This window comes from Mastomys coucha, unplaced genomic scaffold (genome assembly GCF_008632895.1).
Source record: "Mastomys coucha isolate ucsf_1 unplaced genomic scaffold, UCSF_Mcou_1 pScaffold22, whole genome shotgun sequence".
Classification (NCBI taxonomy): Eukaryota; Metazoa; Chordata; class Mammalia; order Rodentia; family Muridae; genus Mastomys; species Mastomys coucha.
Window position 1 is genome coordinate 12094905 of NW_022196905.1, and position 17603 is coordinate 12112507.

The 17603-nt window shown below is 41.1% G+C and overlaps 1 long non-coding RNA gene across 1 annotated transcript; it reads left to right on the forward strand.

Moving 5' to 3' along the window:
- Nucleotides 1-10681: 10681 nt before the first annotated feature.
- On the forward strand, nucleotides 10682-17383 carry LOC116069634. Its single transcript, XR_004110075.1, has 3 exons — nucleotides 10682-10839; nucleotides 12834-12925; nucleotides 15434-17383. It is a non-coding gene; the product is annotated as an uncharacterized LOC116069634 (long non-coding RNA).
- Nucleotides 17384-17603: the final 220 nt, after the last annotated feature.

Genomic DNA, 17603 nt, shown 5'->3' on the forward strand with positions numbered 1-17603 from the left:
CTCTGGAGTTGTCCCACTCTAACATGGCCAAGCAACTGTATGATCATGACTTCATTTCTCCAAGGTTTATGCACTTTCAGGTGATTTTATGAAAACTAAAATTAGGAGAGACCAAGTAAAGACATTTCCAAACTTCAGCACATTTAACCTTTTGATGACAGAATATACTTTTTGCCCAAAGCTTGCATCTTACTTAGATAACCACAGCTTAGTAATGCAACCACTTTATGACAGTCACGAAACATGAGCAGCCACCTTTTTTTTCTGAGCATGGAGTCCCTTTATAAGGCAATGTCTGAAGATTTTTTACAAAAGCATTGTCATATAGTTGCCGACACATGAGGCTCTTATCCAGCAACCACTGTTACTCCCTTCTTCTAGCACAATGATCCTCAACCTGCCTAATACTGTGACCTGCTGTGGTGACCCCCCAACCAAAATATTATTTTTGTTGCTACTTCATGACTGTCATTTTACTAGTGTTATTTGTAACCATAATGCAAATATCTGACATGCGATCCCTGTGAGAGGATCATTCAAACCCCAAATGGGTCAGACCAACAGGTTGAGAACCACTGCTCTAGTGCATGGACCAATTTCCCCTTTCTTTCCTTCTTTTTCTCCCTTAAAGTTTGGGTTTTTTTCTTTTTTTACATTTTAATTAAAATGTAATTATATCACTTTCCTTTTCCTTATCCTGGCTCTAGCCCCTCCTATGACACACTAACTGATAGCATCTTTTACTTTGATTATAATTGTTTTATACACACACACACACACAGAGAGAGAGAGAGAGAGAGAGAGAGAGAGAGAGAGAGAGAGAGAGAGAGAGAGAGAGAGAGAGAGAGAGAGAGAGAGAGAGGGAGAGGGAGAGAGAGAGAATCTGATGAGTGATGAGTCTGTTTTCTGTTTTGGTTGTTTATGCATATATGGTTTTGAGGCTGATCACTTTGTATTAAACAACCAACCAGAGAACTTATCCCTGAGAGGCTAAGTCTTTCTCAGTAGATTGGTTTTCTGTTGTTCTGTCTGGGGGTGGAATCCCTGAGATGTTCTTCCTTCAATGTTAGTATGCCTGTTAATATTGTCACTGCTCAGGTCTTACTTATGCAGCCATTTCTAAAAAAAAGGCACGCACAAAATGGACTTCCTGGTATTCTAGCTCCTATACTCATCCCACCCTCTCTTCCATGAGGTTCTCTGAGCCACAGATGCAGAAGCTGAAAATGTGGTGTGTATGTTGCACATGTGTGTGCATGAATGTATGTGTGTGGATATATATTTATATGTATGGGTATGTGTGTGTACATGCATATGTGTGCATGTGTGTATTTGCATGTGTGTGCATGTATGTGATATATATAAGAATGTATCTATATTGCATATATATGTATATGTGTGTGTATATATATATATATATATATATATATATATATATATGAAATCATTAAATTTGCAGGTAAACAAATGAACCTAGAAAAGATAATGAATGGAATAATGAAGACCTAGAAAGACAACATCCCGTTCTCTCTCATCTGCAGTTTCTACTTCCAATCTTCAGGTATGAGTATATATCATGGAGTAACTGCAGAAACCAGGAAAATATAAAGGAACCATAGGGGTGAGTTGAGGGGACAATAGCACAAACAGGTGATATGAAGGGGAGACAGGAAAACTAGATGAAGCTCTAATTGGGATGAGGGAAGGGAAATCAATACAGAAGGAGAAGACAAGGAGGAGGGAGAGGCAAGTAGCACCAGTGCTGTTCGATAAAGACTCAAGGAATCATATTACTTTATAATTACTGAAAATTATGAATGTAATGTATGTGTGTGTACAAAAATCAACTTTGTCTTTGATTTTCTTCTTTTTAATTGGATATTTTATGTATTTACATTTCAAATGTTATCCCATTTCCTGGTTTCTCCTGAAGAAACCCCCATCCCAGACCCCCCCCCCTTCTATGAGGGTGCTCCCACTCCTGCCTTACTGCCCTGGCATTCCCTGACACTGGGAAATCATGCCTTCACAGGACCAAGGGAGTCTCCTTCTACTGATGCCAGACAATGCCATCCTCTGCTACAAATGTGGCTGGAGTCATGGGTTCCTTCCATGTGTACTCTTTGATTGGTGGTTTATTTCCTAGGAGATCTGGGGGAGGGGGCATTAGGTTGGTTGATATTGTTGTTCTTCCTGTGGGGTTGCATACTCCTTCAACTCCTTCAGCCCTTTCTCCACCTTCTCCATTGGGGTCAGTCATGCTCAGTCCAGTGGTTGGCTGTGAGCATTGGCCTCTGTATTCACCAAGCTCTGGCAGAGCCTATCAGGAGACAGCTATAAGAAGCTTCTATCAGCAAGCACTACCTGGCATTTGCAATAGTGTCTGGGTTTGGTGTCTGTTTATGGGGTTGGATCCCCAAGTGGGGCAATCTCTGGATGGAAATTCCTTCATTCTGATTCATTTTTTGTCCCCATATTTCCTTTAAACAGGAGAAATTCTGGGTTAAAATTTTTTAGATGAGTGGGTGATCCCATCCTCCAACCAGGGGCCTTAACTAACCTCTGGATATAGTCTCTACAGGTTCTCCCTCCCCTTTGTCTGGTTTTTGAGATAATGTCATCCCTGTTGGGTTCTGAGATTCTCTTGCTTTCCTGGCATCTAGGACTTGCTGGTGGCTACCAACAGTTCCCCATTCCCTATTGCTACACACCTCTGATCAAACTCCTGACTCTCTGTATATCATTCCCATCTCCTCTCCTCTCTTCCTCCCAATTTCCTCCCACCCTCTACCTCCCATGAGTATTTTGTTCCCCCTTCTTATTTATTTTTATTTTTATTTTTATTTGTTTTTGGTTTTTTGAGACAGGGTTTCTCTGTGTAGCCCTGGCTGTCCTGGAACTCACTCTGTAGATCAGGCTGGCCTCGAACTCAGAAATCCGCCTGCCTCTGCCTCCCAAGTGCTGGGATTAAAGGCTTTTTTAAAGTTTTATTGCATTATGATGACAAAAGTTACATGATTTAAATTTATCTGAATTTGTTAACATTTAAAAACATATTGTAAGTAAATAGAATTAAATCACATTTTTGTTTCCCTTCAATACTTACAATATTTTTTGTCATATTCTTTAAAATTTATAAAATATTATAACAATAAAAATGAATATTATAAAAGTTGTTTGATATAAAACAACCAATTTATGTAGATGCTTGTCTACAGCAATACAGAAAATACATACATTTTTATCAATATAAATTTTAAATAACTCCAAACATATTAACTGTATATTTCAAAATGATACATCACTACTAGTATTTTCTTAAATGAACATAAATATATAAAGTCCTTTTGTTTGGTTGGGTTTTTTTCTATTTAGTAGACTTAAAATCTTGGCTCTTACTGTGGTACAAAATACAACAAAATAAGCCCAAAATAAGAACAATTTTTCGACACTGGATTTCATTGTAATAAGGCTATACTTCAATGACCCTCATATCACCAAAGGATTTTACCTCCATCGTAGCTAAGCTGAGAGTTTACAGTTCTGCTGTGCCAAGGAATGAATTGTAGGCACGATTTTTGGATACAGACTTCCTGCTATGGTTAAAGCTATTTGACTTGAGTGAGTGACTTTATTCTCAGCCCACAGAGAACAGGTTACATTCATTTAAGAAATGGTGTGTATATTAAGATGGTCTATCCATAAAGTCATTCACCAACTGTTTCAATGAACAATGGTTCTGCTTGGAGGATGGCACAGACATTAGGTGAGAGTAAGAATCTGGTTCATTGGCTATGATAATTTGGGAAAGCATTCATCTCAGAGAAAGAGTAACTTATAAAGTCCTCTTCTTCAAACTTGATAAAAGAGTTACAAGAGTAACTCTTCAAGAGCAAAGCATTCAGTCTCACTCTTTGTTGTTCTCTTACAAGCCCCCTCCTAATTTGAATATCTATGTTTCTTTTGGCTATATACATACTTTTGAAATATGTAAGCTGTTCTGAAAACCATAGTATAGTGTAAAAACATGAAATAAACAATACTAGTAATAGAAAGGTTGAGATAGGAGAAGCAAGATTTCAGGAGCATTATGTTGTACACAGCAAGACACTGTCACATACATACAACTGAAAGTGTATAGGTATTGTACAATATTAGACCTATGTCTCCAATTATCAAATTAGAGAGACCATTGGATGACAGTCAACAAATTTCTAATTCCTCATATTTTTGTATTTCAATTGATTAGGATATGTTGGTAATATTAATTTTCATATTAAGATATTAAGAAAAAGTAATTGTCACTTTCTGTTGTTTTTGTAGTAAGAGGTGGAATTAGGTTTGTGTGGGTTCATTGAATTTCTTGCTTCTTCTAGGGTGTAGTTTTGTTCCTTATGTTGATGTTTTCCATCTATTCTCCTTCATAGGGCTGGATTTGTGGAAAGATATTGTGTAAATTTTGTTTTGTCATGGAATATCTTGTTTTCTCCATCTATGGTAATTGAGGGTTTTGCTGGGTATAGTAGCCTGGGCTGGCATTTGTGTTCTTGTAGGGTCTGTATGACATCTGCCCAGAATCTTCTAGCTTTCATAGTCTCTGGTGAGAAGTCTGGTGTAATTCTGATAGGCCTGCCTTTATATGTTACTTGCCTTTTTTCCCTTACTGCTTTTAAAATTCTTTCTTTGTTTCGTGCATTTGGTGTTTTGATTATTATGTGACGGGAGGAATTTCTTTTCTGGTCCAGTCTATTTGGAATTCTGTAGGCTTCTTGTATGTTCATGGGCATCTCTTTCTTTAGGTTAGAGAAGTTTTCTTCTATAATTTTGTTGAAGATATTGACTGGCCCATTACCTTGGGAGTCTTCACTCTCTTCTATACCCATTATCCTTAGGTTTGGTCTTCTCATTGCATCCTAGATTTCCTGGATGTTCTGTGTTAGGAGCTTTTTGCTTTTTGCATTTTCTTTGTCTGTTGTGTCAATGTTTTCTATGATGTCTTCTGTCCCTGAGATTCTCTCTTCTATCTCTTGTATTCTGTTGGTGATGCTTGCATCTATGACTCCTGATTTCTTTCCTAGGTTTTCTATCTCCAGGGATGTCTCTCTCTGATTTCTTTATTTTTCTTATTTCCACTTTTAGATTCTGGATGGTTTTGCTCATTTCCTTCACCTGTTTGATAGTGTGTTCCTGTAGTTCTTTAAGGGATTTCTTTGTGTTTCCTCTTGAAGGGCTTCTAGCTGTTTACCTGTGTTCTCCTGTATTTCTTTAAGGGAGTTATTTATGTCCTTCTTAAAGTCCTGTATCATTATCATGAGATGTGATTTTAAATCAGAGTCTTGCTTTTCCAATGTGATGGTGTATCGAGGACTTGCTATGGTGTGAGTATTGGGTTCTGATGATGCCAAGTAACCTTTGTTTGTATTGCTTAGGTTCTTGTGCTTTTCTCTTACCATCTGGTTATCTTTGGCATTAGTTGGTTTTGCTGTCTCTAACTGGAGCTTGTCCCTCCTGTGGGCTTGTGAACCTGTGGTCTTAGGTATGTCAGCACTCCTGAGAGATCAGTTCTTTCTGGGCAGGATTTGGGTGTGGAGAGCTCTGTCACATGGTTAGCTCCAGGGCACTGATGGAAACGAGGGATCTTGTTCCTGACTCTTTTGAGGTTTCTGTACTCGTGTGTTCCTGGTGGGTTCCTCTTTGGTCAGTTACTGGAGCAAAAGTGATGGTCTCATCTGTGAGCTTAGGAGTGACAGCACTTCTGGGAGACCAGTTCTCTCAAGGTGGTATTTGCATATGGAGGGATGTGGGACAGCCTTGGCTCCCATGTTTCAAATGTTTATTAGATGATAAGCATGGATGTACAGGACACTGATTTTTTTCTGTGTTCTTCTTGTCTCCATGATGGCTCTAAATCTCCTTAGGGTCATACAACTTTACAAACCATTCTTGCTGGTTTCCATATTACTTAATTACTTCCTGATGTATGTAAGTACACAGATAGACATAAACACAACACATGCAATATAGACACACATATGCATTTTATGTATGCATGCATGTTGGAGGAGAGGGTATTTTCTGACTCCCCCAATAGGATGTAAACTCTTTAAACTTTCATATTTTGTCTACTGCTGCCAATGTTTCCTCAGAACCTAGAAATTACACATACATGTTTACAGATTATTGGGTGATTGGATCCAAAGCCTCAGACCTCCTCAGTTACTTTCCATCATGTGCAAAAGACTTCATGTGCCATCTTTTCCTGTCATGGAGGAGGACACAGAAAGCCAGAGTGTTCACCTAAGGCCACAAAGCCAGGCAGAGGCAGGGAGTTTGTACCCTGGGCCTACTATTCTCTGTGCTTCCAACCCTCCATGATGCCTTCATCTCATTTACTCGGGCATCAAAAAGGGAACAAGATTCATCTTGACATGTTTGTCATTGGTATCCAGACTCAGAATACCCAATGTCTTCTGCTTCCTACCTCACATGAAGATCTAGGGTCAGATGTTTTTGAGTCTTCTCTCAGGGTCATTTATTTTCTAAGGAATCCAGGAGCTTACTGCCACATTGCTGCTGCTGCCCTGAGAATGGAGCTCTTCCAAAATTTCCCAGCCATCTCCAATTGCCCTGGATCTTCATAGGCCACTGGAGGACAGAAGGATGACAGAGAAAAGCCTATGGTATCCCTGATGATGAAGAAATCTCCCAGATCATAAGGCCAGCTGTTAACAGGAATGACAGTCAACAAGGAAGAATCACAGAAACAGATGCCCCAATCCCTCTGCTGTATGATTCTGAAGGGGATCAGGTGCCAGGGTACACAATTCACCCTTTGCTTTCCTGAGAAATACAACTGACTGAAGACGTAATGGAGACTGACAAGAACAGGTATCTTCACATCCCCAAAGTGCTAAAGACCCAAAAGATCCCTTGAGAAGAGAAGGCTCTAAAACTAAGAGGAGAGAAGAGGGTTGGGGAATAAAAGTCATTTCATTGCTGGGTTCTCACCAGACAAGCTGGTTTTTATTTAAAATATAAAAGAGGAGAAACATGGGTATGACAACAATGTCTGTTGTGACTGTTTTAATTAGAGAAAAATCAATAATATGCTTTATGGATGAAAGATGGCTTGGCCGTGTTTACTCCCACCGTCTGTTGCTCGTAAACACGCATGCACAGAGCTGTCAGTTCATCTTGTACAGGCTCCATGTCGTTTATCAGTAGGCCAACTAGGGAGGAGGAGGAAGGGTGGGAGGGGATCTGAAGAGCCTGGAGTCTGGGAGAAGCCAAATGTCTTTCCTGCCACCCACTGGGAACCCTCCTTTCATTTCCTTTTGCCCCCACTTTAAAGAGGCAACAGAAAGAGAAGAGTGGCTGGGAGAAAGGGTTGGACGTGTAGACAGAAGAAGAACTGAGAACAGAAAATAACAGAAGTAAAAAGAACAAAATCAGTAGAGACTCATAGAAATGACAGTGATGTCACCACACATAGCAGCTGGCTTCCGCCTAGACATTTTGGAGCTCAAAGCAAACAATTTCAGTCAAAAGAATGTATTTATTTACTCATCAAAGCGATATTATTGTTGATTTTTATTTCTGCTTTTGTAATTGTTTCTAGTTTCCTTTTTTTTTTCCTACACCAAACACTTGTTATGTCAGGCAGAAGGTTTCTGAAAAATATAAACTGCCTTCCTGGGTAGTTCTCAGAACATTTGTACCTTTTTTGTCCATTCATGGAATGGGTTCCAGGTAGCCTAGATTACAGAATGAGTTCATGACTCACCTGAAAACTTTGGTCAGACCTTGTCTCAAAATAAAAAGTAAAGAGGGGGCTGAGAACTTATCTTCGGAGTAGATTGCGAAGCTGCCATTCATAAAGTCCTGGGTAAAGGGCTGGAGAGATGGCTCAGAGATTCAGAGCACTGTTTGCTCTTCCAGAGGTCTTGAGTTCAGTTCCCAGCAACCACATGGTGGCTCACAGCCCTCTTCTGGCCTACAGGCATAAATGCAGACAGAACACTGTATACATAATAAATAAACAAATCTAAAAAAAAAAAAAGACCTGGATAAAACTCCCCAAAAAAGCTCATGGATGAAGGGTCAGGACATAATAATATTGGTCAGTGGTTCTCAACCTGTACTTTGTGACCCCTTTCAGAATCAAATGACCCTTTCACAGGGGTCACTGAAGACCATCAGAAAACACAGACATTTACATTATAATTCATGACAATAGCAAATTACAATTATGAAGTAGCAATGAAAATAACTTTATGGTTGGGGTGTCACCATAAGATGAGGAACTGTATTGAAGTGTCTTAGCATTAGGAAACTTGAGAACCACTGCTATAGATGGCATGCTTGAAGATATTTTCAGGTTTTAGGCCTAAAGACTTAGTGGGGAATAGAGCTTATAATTTTATCAAAAAAGCTAGTGGGAAGTTGAGAGACTCATTCTTCCTGATTTAAAAACAGTATAAAAGTTACTATGATTTTAATAATTATGCTAATGTGACACAAGTTTGTGTCTCTATGGCCAATTGATATTCAACAAAGGCACCATTCTGTAAGCTCAAAGATGGAATGCTCATCAAAGTTTGCTAGACAGCCAGGCAACCACATGCACCAGAATGAAGCTGGACTCCACCTTATAGCATGAGAAATTTTCATTTCTAAGTTAATCAGAGATAAATGTAAGAGTAAGACTTATAAAACTCTTAGAAGAAAATGCATGAATAATCTTCATGAATTTGGATTTGGCAATTTATTCTCAGCTACACTGTAAAAGCTGGACCAAAAATATACACATAAGAACTGGACAATGGTGGCCCAGGCCTTTAATCCCAGCACTTGGGAGGCAGAGGCAGGTGGATTTCTGAGTTCAAGGTCAGCCTGGTCTATAAAGTTCAAGGATAGACAGGGCTACACAGAGGAACCATGTCTTGAAAAAACCTAGAGAGAGAGAGACAGAGAGAGAGAGAGAGAGAGAGAGAGAGAGAGAGAGAGAGAGAGAGAGAGAGAGAGAAACAGAGTAACTTTTTTGTGTATCACAAGACATTATCAAAAAGGTATAAACACACACTGCAGTGTGGAAGGGACTCACTCAAAACTACATGCCTGAGAAGAGTTCTGGCTCCAGGATGCATGGGAACTGCTACAACTCCACTACAAAATGGCGCAGAGATTCAAATGAAAAACTATAACTTGACAAAGTATTTCCCTTCAAAATCATCCATGATGTCCAATCAGCTCATGAGAAGATCCCTAGGCATTTGAGAAATGAAACTGAAAGCTGCCTTTTCACACCTAACACCACTAGAAGAACTGTTTTTCATGAAAAGATAACAAAGGCCACAGAGGCTTACATTGAAATGGAAACTCGGATGCATTGGTAATGGGAATATCAAATGGTTTAATCACAAAGTTTGGCAGCTCCTCAAAAAGAAACACAGAGAATCATAACATGACCCAGCAATTCCATTGCTAGAACTTGTAACAGGCACTCACACAGACCTGTTCCCAGATGTCTCACAGCAGAACATCCACAATAGCTAACCCAGATGTCCATTGGTGGGTGTGTGGATAGACAGATGAGAGCACGTGTATGCAATGGAAATGGTTGAGTGAAATATCCATTAATGCTCTAGTATAGCCTCAAATGCAATAGGGCATGACTTTACTTCTACTAACTATAAAGTGGGTAGCAAAATAGAAGAGTCCTTAGGAGCTGGGAGTAGATTAGTCTTTGCATGGCTTATGGGGAAGGACAAGTGTGGTGAACTGCTTCATGATATACAGTCTTCCTCTAAAGTCATGAAAAATGTTTTGGGATAAGATACAAGTTGTGGTTGCACAATTCTGAAGCTATGCAGTTTATATTTTAATCATCTTTAAATGAATAATTCCAGCAGTTAATGGTGGTGAATACCTATAATTCCAGCAGTTGATGGTGGTACATATCTATAGTTCCAGTGATCAACAGGCCAATGCAGAAGGATCAGAAAACAGACAAGCCAACCAAACCACCAAATTAGAGTCTTCAGGGCTACAGCTAACTCAGCAGAGAGCTCGCCTAGCATCTCGAAGCCCTGGGTTTAATTCAACACAAAATGGCTAATGTCATCCAAGTTTTGTTTCAATAAAAACATAATTTAGAATCAACATGAAAAGCCACTAGAGAGAGACAGACAAACAAACAGGGGGTCAGAGAGAGGCAAGCAGCATCTGGGGGACAGGGGGACACAAGGTCTCAGATCTCCGTTCATACAGGCAAGCGTTCCTCTCTGGTCTGTTCTTGATACCCTGGCTAGAGCCAGGGCCAGTGCCCACAGGACTTCCTTTCTAAGCCACTGCCTCCTCACTGGCAGTCTTGAAAATGAAAGACACAGGGGATCGTATACTAATAATCATCTTAACCCACCAACGCCTGTAGGACTGAGAAAAAGCACCATGGTTGCAGACTGTGGAGTTGCGAGCTGGGTTTTCATCAATGTAATTTCAGCACTGTTGTATTAAAACAATTTTTTTTTTTAAGAAGCAAACACACACCCCTAACACTCAGTTTCTGTTATTACAGTGCCCCACCACCTCTCTTCCCAGCCCGGTTGCTATAGAAATAGTTCTATATAGAACTAGGGACTGTAGAAATAGTTCTGCTTAGTAACATGTGCCTTAAGCAATACACAGGCATTTCTGGCTCCAGACCTTGAGGTTCACAATCATTTCCACAGCTGTGTCAGTGCCCAGCATGCTAAGGATCCCGGCTAGGCAGCCTTCCTACTGTTCAGAAAATTTCACTCCTACGGCTTCTTGGCTGGTTTTGAAGAATCACTGTATGAGGTGAGTGAACTCCTTGGTGTGTTGGTATTTAAACTGTGGTCAGATGGTTAAAAATGAAATAAAAAGAGGGTTTGGTTCATAAAGGAAAGTCATGAACGATCGGCTTTTTTTCTAATCTTCCCTGGTAGGACATAAACACAGATCTGCTACTTCCCACAATAAAGATGGAGGGCTGAGGATTGTTATGTTAAGGCTGCTGTCTTGGGGAAAACAAAACACAGTAAACGAGAAAGACGCTTAAGACAATGTGGTGACTTTGTTCCAAAAAAACATTTGGGTCCTTTCTCTGGGAACAGGGGTTAAAGGGTTGTCAGGGCCTTCTCCGGAGCTCTGGCTGACAGTGAACATGTGTTTCCTCCCTCTGACTGACTTGCCAGTAGCCAGAATGCTGCTTGCTTTCTGTAGAGGTTGTCAAAAATGATTTCGGTCTGGAGACAATGAATGATAAAAGAGATTTTCAAACAGTTTTTCACTGTAGTACCCGAAGCCCCAGACAGGAAAGATTGTGTTAAAATCTGGGTGCAAAGGGCTCTGCTCTTCTGGAAGAACACAGAGTCTCCGTCAACGTCAACCTGCTTGATGCTTCCTGGTGTCCCAGGGATCTGGAGGACACAGGGCAATAGACTCAATTAAGTGGATGTTCCAGAAAAGTGAGGTGGGGCAGGCACAGCATGTTGAGGGGAACACCCCAAGGCCTCTCCAGCAGCTCTTTTTTCCCCCACTGGCTACATGTCTGGTTCTGTTTTAGAAGCACTTTCAGGGCCAAGGGCAGGACAGACTTCAGAGCCTCATGCAGCAGAAGCAGCATCAGCCACAGGCAATTTCTCACTGACCACTCATGTGGATTCTGCCATTTCCAGATCAGCACAGGTTGTGGAATGTTGGTTCTATGTCCTCCCCCTACATTTATGAGCATCCCAAGCCATTCTTGGGGTTTATGGATAGAAAACTCTAAAAGTAAATTAGGCACAGGGACAGACACCTATAAGCCCAGTACTTAGAAGGCTGAGATAGGAAATAAGATCAGAAGTTCAAGGTCATTCTCAGCTATACTGCCAAGTTCGAGGCCAGCTGTGATCTACTGAGAGCCTGTCAAAAGTAGAAAGGATAGCTGGAGGGAGGAGTGACGGGGGAGAAAAGGAGGGGAGAAGGCAGATGGAGGTGTTGGAACATGGCTTTAATTTAAGTAGAGGCAGGAGGATCTCTGAGTTCAGGGCCAGTCTGCTCTACAGAACAAGTTAAGACAGCCAAGTCTACATAGGAACACCCTGCCGGGAGGGAGTTGGGGGCAGGGGAGCTAGCAGGAAGGTGGGGAAGTGAAAGGGAAGAAAGAAAAGAATGGTCGACAGCTTTAGTATACCTTTCCATGACATCACTTGAGTATGCAGAGAAGAATGAGGCTCACTGCTCTCTGAAAGTCCTGTTTTCTCAAGAGAAGAAACAGAAAGGGCCAGACACTTCAGCTCAGGGGCTCCCGGCTTCCTGCATCCTTATTTCTTCCATCCACTTCTGGGAAGACTCCTAAGGAAAACTTAAATAATATCAGCTCGGTGATAAAGAGTTGCTTGCATTTTGGGCATGAAATTATACCCTTCACTGTACACATACACATACCCAGGAGAATTCCTCGCAGGGTTACCTTGGCCAAAAGAGGAGCCCAGAAGCAATTTAGTTCACAAGACCAAAGTTTGATTTATCTTCAGCTTTTTAGGAACACATCACTGACATAAATCAAGATGCTGGGTAGAGCCTCCCATCAGAACTTTGTGTTACACTTCTAAGCTGAAGAGAAACGCCCAGACAAATAGTTTCCTAGAACCTAAGGCTGAAAACATGTTTCCACAGAAGGTTTTTATTATTATCTTCTTAATGATATACATGGATGGATTTAAATCTCTTCCCTCTGCCTGCACAGCCAGATTCCATAACATTTCCCAAGCAGTCACTTGCATTTCTTTCTTTATTATTTCTGACAATACTTAAAATATTTCCAGCTCAGAGTCTTAGCTCCATGGCAAACATGTCTGCCCCTATTGGAAGATGAAGTTGATAGGTGACAACTGTGTCCAGCAACCCCAAGACCAAGGTGAGGAGACTTGGGTAAGCTGAACCAGTGTTTGCATCTGATTCTAATTTCTTTCCTAGCTATATAGTGTTATCACCCACAGTTCGTTTTCTGACTGTAAGAAGGAAGAAAGTGTGGCTAGGGAATGCCAGGCACTGCCCAACAGGTGTACGGGATGAGTGAGACATGTTTCAATGGTCCCAGACCCAGTCCTTACATATACTGCTGTTTCTAGTGTTCACTGTCTAAACCAATGACATGTGTCATGGCCTGGTGAATATGACAGCTCCAGGGAAGGACAAACTTCCAACTACTAATGTCCTCTTTAAAGTCTGAGCTGATGATCCTATGCCAACACATTTGGCCAGGGTCAGAGCATTTTGGCTAAGTGGGCTCAATCGACTGTTTTCATCCAATTCTAGTTCATAATCCCTATTCAGGATAGAGTGTGCTGCAGCCTAATGAATGTGGTAATGGAATCCTTGTGTGTGTTTTTCCACAGCAGGGCGCAGATTAGCATAAGTGTCACATTCTGTAGGCTTGCCCGCTCATTTCTCAGGCATTGCTATGCTGGGGATTTCTCAACTGGATAATAATAAGAGGAGTATGGCCTGCACATGCAGAGCGGGCACAGTGCTTTCTGCAGGCAGGGTGGAATAAATCTCACCTGGAGGTATGCTATGATAGATTAGCTTTGCACCTTTGCTTTAAAATGCAATATTTCATCCCGAGGACCCTGTAATCTGAGAAAAGAATTGGATTGAATTTCATGCAGAGTTTCGGGAAACACTGTCAACTCTGACCATGGGGCTGAGGAATTCTGCACCATTCTCTCAGCTTTTCACACTCATGATGAGTTCAAAGCTCTGGTTGCCAACCAAGATTAGAAATAATGGAGGTTTTGTTCTCAGAGATGCAAATGGGGAGAGGTGGGAGGCTGAAGAAATTAGCCCATTTTCCCCTTTGCCTTCAGAATCCTCACATAGATGCAAAATGGAGAGGGGGCCTACAGAGAAAATGCTCCCCCAGCTCTTTCTTCCTGTGGTCCTTAGGAAAGCATGCCTTGACTAAACACTAAGGGTAATATTTAGAAGTTTCCTCACAATACAGCAAGTAAGCATTCACAGGACTTTGCATTTCTAGAAAACTATTATTGACTTTCAGATCCTATGTTTTACAGTAGCCAAGCTATTCAGAATAAATTTGTGTCCATCTAAGGATTTGAAACTTATTCAAAATGGAATAATAGCTTTATTTCATGTTTGTCTCCTACTTTCTGCTGTGTTAGAGAAATTATATCTCTGGTTGAAATAACATTTAGAAATAAAGTTGTTTGCTAGGGGTATGTAACCATCAAGCTGGCCATTTAGAGATGGGGATAAATATTAATTCCCTTTTACTTTTACTAATCATCATAATTCAATGCTAAAACTTCATTGAAAAATGTACCCATCAATGGAATACTATGAGTTTTTTTGAAGTGGTTCTAACCTGGTCTAAGAAGGTTTAAAAAGGCCAGCCCCTCTCCTTTGGTGTTTGGGACAGAGGAGGGGTGCACAAGGGATAAGGCCTTGCAAAAGAAACACAAATACACCAGTCCCTGCCTCCATATTGAGCTGTCTTGATGAGTCAGCTCTCCAGCAGCAGAGGCCACTGAGCTAGTTAACTGACAGCATGCCTGCAAAGGAGGACTATGCTGCAAATTCCCCGAGGCTGGAGTGTGGCCCCCACCATCTCCAGCCCCCTTCTGTGTCATCATCCATGCCTTCCTTCATGACAGATGGACACTGGGTGGCAAGTGTACGTAAGACTCCAAGGAAAGGGGCTGTTAAGTAGACCTTGGTAACTGAAACAGTATATGTGTAAATCCACCGAAAATCCCTGGCCTTTTACAACCCCTGCCCCAATGGAAATCAGATCATAGGTCTGTTTACAAGAGACCACAATCATTTGGATAAATACCCATGACAGTGCAGTCCAGGATTATTTGAAATTTTAGTAACCTAAGCTTTAAAAATATTCTAAAAGCAAAATAACAAGGGGGAGGTAATTGCCATGAGCTAATTACTTACGATATTTCATATATATAATCGTGGAACAATCTCTGTAAATGTCAGCTCATGGCACTTTGGCAATCACTTGTAATTTTTATTGTTTAAAGAAATGTCAACATTTCCATTTCCCCCAACTTCGTTTAACCTGGGCCCAGCACATGGCTGCTCAGGCCACCAGACGAGAACACTTTGTGCTGTTGCCTAGGAATGCTTCATCGTTTGTGGATGAGCAAGTCTTGATCTCACTTTAGTTACAATGGTGCTGCTTTTAAAAGTTTAAAAAAAAAAAAAGTAGCATTAAGTGTGCCCAAAAGAATTTGAAGGTTAAAATGAGAGACAGTATCCATGTTGAAGACTCTGTGAATATGTAAGCTTCTGTTCACATGTCAGTTAACCCTTCCATAGACTTGGGTGAAACATTTCAGATATTTAGACATTTGTTTTGTTGGTTTGCTGCCTTTTCTATTCCTCCTAGCCACTTAACAATAGTACCTGTGAAGAAGCCAGCACCAAAGAAGACAGCTTAACTCACTGTGGAGAAGGAGGCAAAGAAGGCTAACACAGGCAACCCATCACAGGGAATGAGGACTCCAGGAAGTCCCTCTCACCAGCAGACCCTTGTCTTGCCTACCTATTCCTCAGCCTTGTCTGCACTTCTGTGAGAGTCAAGTAAAAATTACCATTTTTCTCTGTTCCCTATGAGAGAGAGCACACCTACGCAGGATACTTTCCAATACTGAAGAGGCTTAGCTAGATAGACACCCAGAAGCAAGACTTTCAGTCCCCTGCTCTGAGCAGTGGCTGAGAAAGGCTGAGGGAAGTCAGGGAGACTTGTTAAGCAAGGGCTGTGGAGAGGGAGCCAAAAGAGCTCAGAACAGCATCCCTGCACTAAAGCCTCTTTCTACAAGGAGAAATGAAGGGAAGCCAATGAGCTGAGGACAGGAGCACTGGAGAAGACTGTCACAGAGGACTATCAAGACAAACAAGGTAAGGATCAAGGTTCTAGTTGCCCCTTCACCTACTGACCTGCCCTGTGTCCTCTAACTTTCCAACTGCCATGTTGATGCCTTGCTTCCCATTTGTGGGCATTAAACCCTATAATGAAAATAATCCTCATCCTTAAGCTCAATAACAGTTTGTGTGTGCGGGGGGAGGTTCAAAGGCAGAAGATGTGAACTTACAGAAGTAAGAACTAGAAGAAAATGCAGGAAAGGCTGTCTGTAGATTTATTGAGGGGGAGGTAAATATTTGTATCAGCAAGTTTGTTCCTGCTTGCAGTTCAACAAGGAACATTTTAGAAGCTTGCCAGAAAGAAAGGAACAAAGAAAGGAAGGAAGAGAGAAAGAAAGAAAGAAAGAAAGGAAGGAAGGAAGAAAGAAAGAAAGAAGGCATCAACATCCACCTGATGGAATCAGGCCAAAAATAGAAATATATTGAAGTTTTAAGGGGCATTATATTGAAATATGCAGACAGTAAGGTTAATTCAGAACCATGTTCAAGGTATTCTTTAGCATTGTGAATATAAAGTAATATTCTACACAAACTTTATACTTTCTTTTAAATGGAGTTCAGCTTCTGAAGGGAATTATGTGATACCTATTGACTTGTGTTTTTGGTCTAGAAAACAGACTGGGGTGGTGAGGGACTGAAGAAATGACAGACACACAAACATGTGTACAGAAAAGCTGGGTCAAGTACGCTGTATACTCTCTAATGGAGTGGCAACCACTACTGTACAACCTGGAACATTTATTATGCACATTATTATGAACAGCGTGAGGAGGATGAGGAGGAGTTAATCTCAGCCACAGGTCTTTGCAGGTACACAGTCTCAGGCTGTTAGCATCCAGGAAGCTGCCGTTGGGTAGGTTTTACAAACACCACAACACTTACACTCAGATGGGAGGAAGATTTGCCAATCCCAAGCCTGATCTGTATGGAAAAGGCTTTGCCCCCACATGAATCTGAGGTCTTGGTTCTTGACATGGCTGGCTCATGTCAAATAATAAACATGCACTCAGTCAGGACTTTTCTAATACCCTACAATACCATTCTCTGGAACACGGAAGAGAAATTCTTTAACATCGTAGTGTCTTTACAAAATGGGATTCCTTTCCCCTTTTGAGAGGTTTACAATCATTGCAGAGCAGATGTGGAGAGTTTTACTCAGGTTTGTAAGGCTCAGTGCAAACTACCTCATGCCCTGGGCTGGAAAAAACATAGGAGAAACCCCAGGAGAACGTTAACCCCCTGTATGATCTTCTTCCAAAGCCACTGGTGACAGAATGATGGAGAGAACCAAATACTACAGTTTTGATAAAGGAATGTAGCAGTAACCCGACTTCTAACAACACTCTGCTATACCTGTAGATCAGTGTTCTGCTTAGCTACCATCTGAGCTGCTTCCTCTTGTAACAGATGAGAACAAATACAGAGACTTACAATTGGACAATGTGCAGATAATGAGAGACCTTGAAATACTCTGTCCTAAATAGAATGTTTCCATCAAATCCCTCCCTCGGGGCTCATGCAACTCTGCAAGGGAGAAGATGGATAGACTGTAACAGTCAGTGGGGATGGAAGACACCAAGGAAACAAAACCTTATAGACACAACTGGACCAATGCATATACGAGCTCACAGACT